Source organism: Crassostrea angulata, unplaced genomic scaffold (genome assembly GCF_025612915.1).
Source record: "Crassostrea angulata isolate pt1a10 unplaced genomic scaffold, ASM2561291v2 HiC_scaffold_163, whole genome shotgun sequence".
Taxonomy (NCBI): Eukaryota; Metazoa; Mollusca; class Bivalvia; order Ostreida; family Ostreidae; genus Magallana; species Magallana angulata.
The window spans coordinates 122,516-130,476 of NW_026441716.1; the positions used below are offsets into that span (position 1 = coordinate 122,516).

General features: G+C 34.7%; 1 pseudogene; it reads right to left on the bottom strand.

Moving 5' to 3' along the window:
• Positions 1-563: 563 nt before the first annotated feature.
• On the bottom strand, positions 564-2,137 carry LOC128169632 (uncharacterized; annotated as a pseudogene).
• Positions 2,138-7,961: the final 5,824 nt, after the last annotated feature.

Genomic DNA, 7,961 nt, shown 5'->3' on the forward strand with positions numbered 1-7,961 from the left:
TCAATGTAAGTGATTCAGTGTTTTGTAAACAACTTGGCAAATTACACTTGCAAAAAGAAAAACATGTAGAACATTTTGGAATGAGAGGACATTTAAATTCTACTAAACCCTCACCACAGCAAGAACATGATACCAATAAATCAGAGGAAGCTGCTAAATAGGGGTGATCAACATCTAAAAATATACCACATTCATCAAATGATACATCTTTGTGTTTTTTTCTGTACATTTTCATAAACTCAATTTTAGCAATAAGTTCCATTTCTCGTCCATACTATAAAGACATCTTATTCGGATTAACATTTTTAAATCCCATTTTACTAGAAAGCAAAGGCTTTATGTCACAGTGTGTAGCGTTTCTGTTATAACTTTCCACTTTGTATGGACAGCATAGAAATTTGATGCCGAAATTCGTCCTTTCCCCATTTCTGTCCAATGGTGGTTGGATGAATGGCCCATGGTGAGGTTGTTAATGGCTTGAACCTCAGTCTCTGTGACATGTTCTACATTGTTTTTTTACCATATTGTCAATATAATAGTTTGAAACATCAAAAACCATAACATCAGCTGTTTCTTTCTGATTCACAGGTACAGGTAACTGTGTTGTATCCTGGTCATCAGTAGTGTGCATTCTTATCATAAAAAGAAAAATATTAACCAACAGAAGACCCAAGAACCAAATATTAAATTAGTGATAAATAACAGAAGTTTATTCTAGTACAAATATCTTTTTTTATTTCTTTAGACTTTTTTATCTAATCTAAAATCATTCAAGTTCCAGTTGCCCTCTATTTGTTAGATTAAGAATCAAGAAATATAAAATAATTATACATGTAATAAAATTCCTAATTTAATATACCTTTGAATACACAAGCATTTGGAATAGCATCCTTCAGAAAGGCTAAACTAAAAATTCAGAGTTTTCTGGGCCTCAGTGTCATTGTTTGCTTCAGGCATTACATCATAGTCAGCCTTACTCTTTCCAACAAGTGGTCTGGTCACTAAATATAAATATGTAAAACATGACAGTCATACAATAACTTTACTTGAAAAATTCATGAACCATATGTAGCATAATAGAATACACACACACACACACACACACACACACACACACACACACACACACACACACACACACACACACACACACACACACACACACACACACACACGCAAACACACACACACACACACACACACACACACACACACACACACACACACACACACACACACACACACACACACACACACACACACACACACACATATATATACATAGACACCAGATTCACCATGTCTTGACTTTTTGAAATTCATGCTCTTTATTTGGGCAGGCTGGAGTTTCTTTTCAGATGGTTTTACTTATATGCATGTGCCTGAGTTGCAAGATGTAAGGCCTAAATTGTTTGCAGATTCAATGCAGAAAAGTAGACCTGCCACATGGTTGCAAGCTGTCCCAACCTGAATTATGTTGAAATTATCAGAGTAAAATTCAGTATATTAAGTCTTTCAACTATTACATTTAATCAGCTATAAACTCTTTTTGTTAATAAAGTTTGAAATATGTTTTTACAAAAAGTTTCAAACGAATGCTACAGCTATATTTTGAGACATATCAGTTTTTTTCATATGTTCTGGTGTCTCATAATATCGATATATGATATACATTGTACATATATCTCGGATATGATGGAACCCACATAAGAAGAGAGTAAATTATACGTCAGGTGTAAATACAAGTAATTTCAAGTTGAAATAATTACTGTAGTATAAAGATCTCTTTAAAGAATTTGACTACAAAAGGTTTAAATTATATAATTATTACTAACCCTGAGGTGCAGGAGCAGTAGGCACTTAAAACATGTCCTATGGCTTTCTGTAAACAGACCCAGGCACTGTGAGTTACTCCATTTAAACTCTGTGATGGAGTACATCTGGCACGCAGGAAACAGTAGGGAGATGAAGTAGTTACTGGATGATAAAACACCTCCTTCAGCCCCTCTGATGTATAGTACTGATATGCTTTACCGATCCTATATTGGTTCAAATGCAGCTGAGCCTTCTCCTCGCATTCGTATTTCATTAGAAAAGTGGTCACACCGGTAATAAACACTGGTAGCCAATGGGACATTCCTTCTGTTTCGTCCTCCCATTTGTCGAATATTAAGAATGGGTCCGGCAAAATAACATCACCAACTTTAAGTAAATTCTTGTAGCATTCTAACTTAGACTTTTCAATTTCTACAGCTGTAGGTAGTATTGACATGTAATGTGTGTTTGCTGCAAACGCGAGTGCAACAAGTTCTTGTTTATACCCTGCCAATTGACAAACCTCTTTGGCTAAAAAAAGAACGCAACGCCTCGATTTTCCAATGAGAAAAGTCTTCCAAAGAACACCTTTGATCACCTGGATCCATTGTGTATAGAAATATATGTACAAAATATCCAAATCACAAAATATCAATCGAAAAGAACCGGGTGTTTAACTTCTTGAATAGAACAAGCATCCATTTTGTTTGTTACGTATACAACTTTATCCCCGATTGACCTTTGACATGCATATATAATTAGCTGCTACAAGATGGCGATCCCGAGCGTGCAATAGAACTATATAATCATTGAATGCAGATTGTGATCAGCTTCAGTCGATCACAGTTGTGTCCATATAAGGAATCCAGCAAATTTTACTATTTGCGCAAGCATTGTACCTTGCACTACTTTATTAGTCCCCTACCAGTTTCACCGGAAGGAACTATAGCTTTCCTCTGCGGCCGTTAGTCCGTCTGTCCGTCTATCCGTTCGTCCGTCTGGCTGTCCCACTTCAGTTTACCACACTTTTTTTCTTCATGCGTTGGAGAAATAATATGAAATTTGTTGAACAGCTTCAAAATGTCAAGCTACAGATCAAATTTACACTTTTGTAGCATCTGGTAGACATATTTTCGAGAAAATAAATTTTCAAGCATTGTGTTGAAAATTTAATCGACAGGTTTTTTTTATTATTACAATCGAATTCGTTATCGGGTTGGTCTGTTGATTCGGGGTACAGAAGACGGTAAGAAATGATATTCTGAATAACAGTGCATAGTTTCACAAATTTCTACGAGCAAATACTTAATGGACTTGGCGAAATTACAGGAGATAGAATAAAGGGTGTTATTTTACCCATTTTTATTTAATTTCTATGTCAACTAGGCCTAAAAAAAGTTGTGTGTTTAGAGTAACCCGACCTAACCTACAACAATGCCCCGATCCTACCATTTTTAGATGTCTTTATCCGATTGTGAATTTTACAATATTTTTATTAAAATCCGTTTTTAAATATGACACAAACAAACATTCCTAGGATTCATGCAGAAAAAATATGATAAAAAAAAATTCCCTACCTACCTAACCTAATTTTTTCATCAGTGTTACCCTAAACACACACATTTTTTATAGTCCCAATGTAGTTTGAATTTCCTCTTTTCTTGTATCTCTGATTAAAGCATAACATCTCGTTTATAATAGTTTTGAAATAGATATATGCTGCGAAGCTTTCATAGAATAATACAAACCGGTAGGGGACCTGTATTGTTTATGCAATACTCTCAGAATGCTTGTTTACTATGGAGTGACAACTTCATGTAAATATTTAATGTGGATTACTTAAAACATTATTCAAATGCGTTGTCGATTAAAACATTTATACACTAACAAAATGACTTTACATGCCATTGCGTAAGAATATATTTTGGAAGTACATTAATCCTACTAGGTGTAAAGTTTTTCACTTTGCTATTTCGGAAATCAACAAACGGTGCGTTATATCCTATCTATCACGTTTATTGTATTGTTATTTCGCAATACATTAACAAAACGCTGACCAATGATATCACAAGCCGATCAATACTTTAAAAAGATTACTTGTTTTTTGGATATCGTCGGTCCTTTAACACTCTAGGCCATCTGGACAAATTATCATACCACACCAACGCGCTGTGTTCAATTTGTCTGCATGCCCTGGTGTGTTATAGGACCGACAATATCCGAAAACAAGCAATCAATGCTTAAGTAAATATTTACGCACTATTGAGTATTCATCTGTCTTTGCGACAAATTAATCTAAAAATTGATGTCTCATGGTGTTTCTAAATAAAATTAAACAGAAAAACTATCAAAAAGAACAAATAATCCCTCCAGTTGATTTAACAAATATAATTCGACAAACTTAAAAATAATTGATGAAAAACTCTGTTGTCATAAGCAATTTTTGACATTGTATTATTGATGAACATAAAAGTATCAAAAGCAAAAGGTTGGAAACGAGACATAGTACTGATCAATATTATTGAAAGATCAGTGATTAAGGCTTACGTCTACCGATTTGGGTTTTAAAATCAATACTTTGAACGTTTTTATTAACAGAACATTAATCACAAACATGTGACATGAACTTAAATCTCAAACCAGGCTCCATTTTGACCTAAAGCTTAAAAGGTTCGTTTGAAAATCAAAATACGAAATTTGAAAATCAATTTTTTAAACCAAATCAAATCATGCATATGAAAACTTATGTACTACCGGCACCAAATTGTTCAAAGTAAAGATTATACATACATGCTCTTACCTACTATTAAATGTTATATCATCTCTGATTGATTAATTATAAAATTAACTTATATGACTTATCTCACACAGAATAAATAATTCTGAATGAAAAATACGTGTATTGCAAATTTGAGTGGTTTTTATTATCTGCTGTGTATTCTCCAAATACATCGTTTAATCCCGTTTTTTAATTTTCCCCAATTGCGTAAAAAAGCAAACTTCCCAAGTTTTCATAAGAAAGATAACAAATTCACAAAGTTGATTATGTACTACTTAACATTAACATTGTAATCATGAAAAACAGAAATTTGAGATTATCTCTTAAAGAATTTAGAAAAGTAATGCATATGCTAATGCTAAAGATAAAGCAATGCCAGTACAACCATTCCTAAAAAAAGGATAGCAGTTTTAACGGAACATGCTTCTACCTACAACTCATAACATATGTGCATCTTCCTTTACAAACCATAATACCGTTCTTATGAGTTAAAGTAGACATTCATTTTATCTTAATGCTCGTGACAGATCTTGAAGTATTTTCTTTATACATTTCAAGATTACTAAGGCGTTTAATCTCAAAGTTAGCGGAACTTTGACAAACATTGGATACATAGAAATGTAAGACAATCTATATTCTACATCAAAGATTAACAGAATAATCTTTATTTAAGACACTAACACATGCATAGTTGGACCTTAGTTTAATCAATCAATTGTGTTTAATGCTATTGTGATTTTTATTACATTCATTTCTTGTTTTGATACATGGTAATCAAGTTAATAAACGAACACTGAAGATGAATTCGTGATTTCGCTCTTGTAAGCCTTCTGTCTTACGGATCCAATTGAGGGTCAGCTCAAACTTAGTGATGACAAGTCCAGTATTTCTTTCTCAAGCGGTTTTATTTAGCGTGATCGTATAGTTATAATTACATCAGCTAATAGCAGCCCAAATCAGGAGTCTCAAAATCTCTATAAGCGGAATCTATCTCTCTCCTCAACATCATTTTACATAGGTATATATAACATTTTACATATGATGGACAGTTTTGACTAGTTCGGCCCATTTACGACGATCATGAGTGAACATTCAGTGTTCAAAATTAAGATTAATAGTTTATTCCTAAATAAAGTAACAAAACCGTCAAAACTGCCAATCAAAGAGTCTGGATGCAGGATGTGAGTCTCCGAGTCCTGGGTCTCGGAGTCCCCCACCTAGTATGAGGCATCACTTACTCATAATACGTTCATTCATACACGGCATAAAAAGTTACAAAGGTTAATATATAGAATACACAATACATTAGTCAATATAGAGTACTAGAGCTATTGTTGCAGACACAGAATCGCCAAATATGACACTTGTTTTTAAACTCTCAATTCGGATATTATTATGCCCGTATTATTCGCCTGGTTTTATAACATCATTTAGGAATACTACGCAGTGCTACAAGATTCACAGAGTTCATTCTATTAATTATCCTTAGCACCATTCAGTGCGCAGCAACTAGGTATACATAAATATCATAGTGACCATTATGTAATACTAGCAATTCAAGGTCATAGCATGGCTATCTGTTTACATACGTCCCCCAAGCAAAAGAAATATCCCGAAGGGAGATTTCTCATGCCTGGCGCCCGGAATAGGAAAGCGTCCTTGATCTACCCTTGATCTGACGAGCTTCCTAGTGACATACCAGTCAGAACATCTATGTTAAGAGATAGTATCAAGTGACATGTTTCCACCTCCGGCTTGGAACATCATACATCTACAAAAACAAATCTATAACCAGGATGTATACATGTACATAAAATCATATCGCTTGATTATATCGCATTACAATCATGAAAACAATAATGAATAAAGTATGACAATAATGACCAAGATGAAATAACCATAGTTGAATATAATCGTAATTCATCATCAAAGTAATACTAAGTATAGTTAAGCTTAATGTCACACATATATACAAAGTCAGTGCATACTTGTAAGTTCACAAAAAATTCTCTTCCTTTCTAGGGGCGAGGTTAGCGTCATAGGTTCGGAGTCCATCGGTTTCTTCCTGAAGTTCTCCAGAGTGAATCACCAAATACGAGATTTATATTAGCACAAGATAACGCACATTTCTACTCTAACACATTTTACACAATTCACATTTTTAATTTTCACTAAATTTCACAATTCCTTTATAAGGAATACACAACTTCTTCATGGCTGCAGCTTAATTATTCATCCATCATCGGGCACCCGTGGATAGAGGGTCGGCGCGGATGGCGAGGCGACTTCTCGCGGAGCGTCTCCTGCGTTCCTCTGTTGCGTAGACATCGCGGCCTTCTCTTCCAGGTATTTACGTGCCAGCTCTGGGTCCGGTCTATAGTATTTGGTCCATGGAGATTCTTCATTTTTCCCCTCTCCAAGTAATTGTTGTGTCAGTTTAGTCGAAATTGTCCCCGTGTTACTGGTCAATTTGCGAGTTGCGATTCTTCCGCTTCGTCGGGGTTTCTCTTCGATCCTAGTGTCTTTCGGGATTGGTTCAAGTTCAATAATGTCATTAAAGGCCAATTTCTCTGGATTCACACAACAAAATACAGTGTCTTTGGAAGAACCTTTCTTATCTCCGTCACTACCCTTTTTTCGACAACCTGTCCAGCAACCACCACAGCATATACCATTCCACTTTTTAATAGTTTTGCGTTTCCTAATACAAAGTCCTATCGTTATTGTTACTGCCAAAGTTAAACACACATAAAACCAGGGGCTTCTCACCCAAGATGAGAATTTTCATGGGATACAAATTAGTTACTGGCAATTCCGCCATAAGTGAATTCATAGGGAAAACTTTAATATCTTTGGTCTTAAGATTAAACCATAAAAACCTGAGCAACCTTGTCCCATACTCAAGATGTCGATCGCAAAATCTGATTGTTTTTTACCAATATTCTTAAATCACTTACACAAATTAGTCGTATAGTTTCCTTACTTACTCGCTGCTTTATGTATTTCGAGTATATGTTAAGTCTCTTTAACCTTTATATACCTTCAAATAACCGAGGTGCTGAGTCAACGTTTGCTAGTCGGCGTATCTCAATACATGTTTTTATGTCACAGGGGGTCATCCTGTCATATTTTTTTAAAAGCGGGCAATATATACAAAGCTAAGCTTATTCAAGATTATTTACATCTACATGATACAATAATATAACTTATTTAATTTATTATTTTGGCTAATTCCTTCATAATAGCCAAACAATCTACAGCAAACTTGTGTTTGCTATTTTCCCATACGGGGCTTAGGGATTAGTTTTCGCGGTTTAGGGATTGGTTTGAAGCCTATACCTACTTTAGGGGCTATTTCGTCTATTTC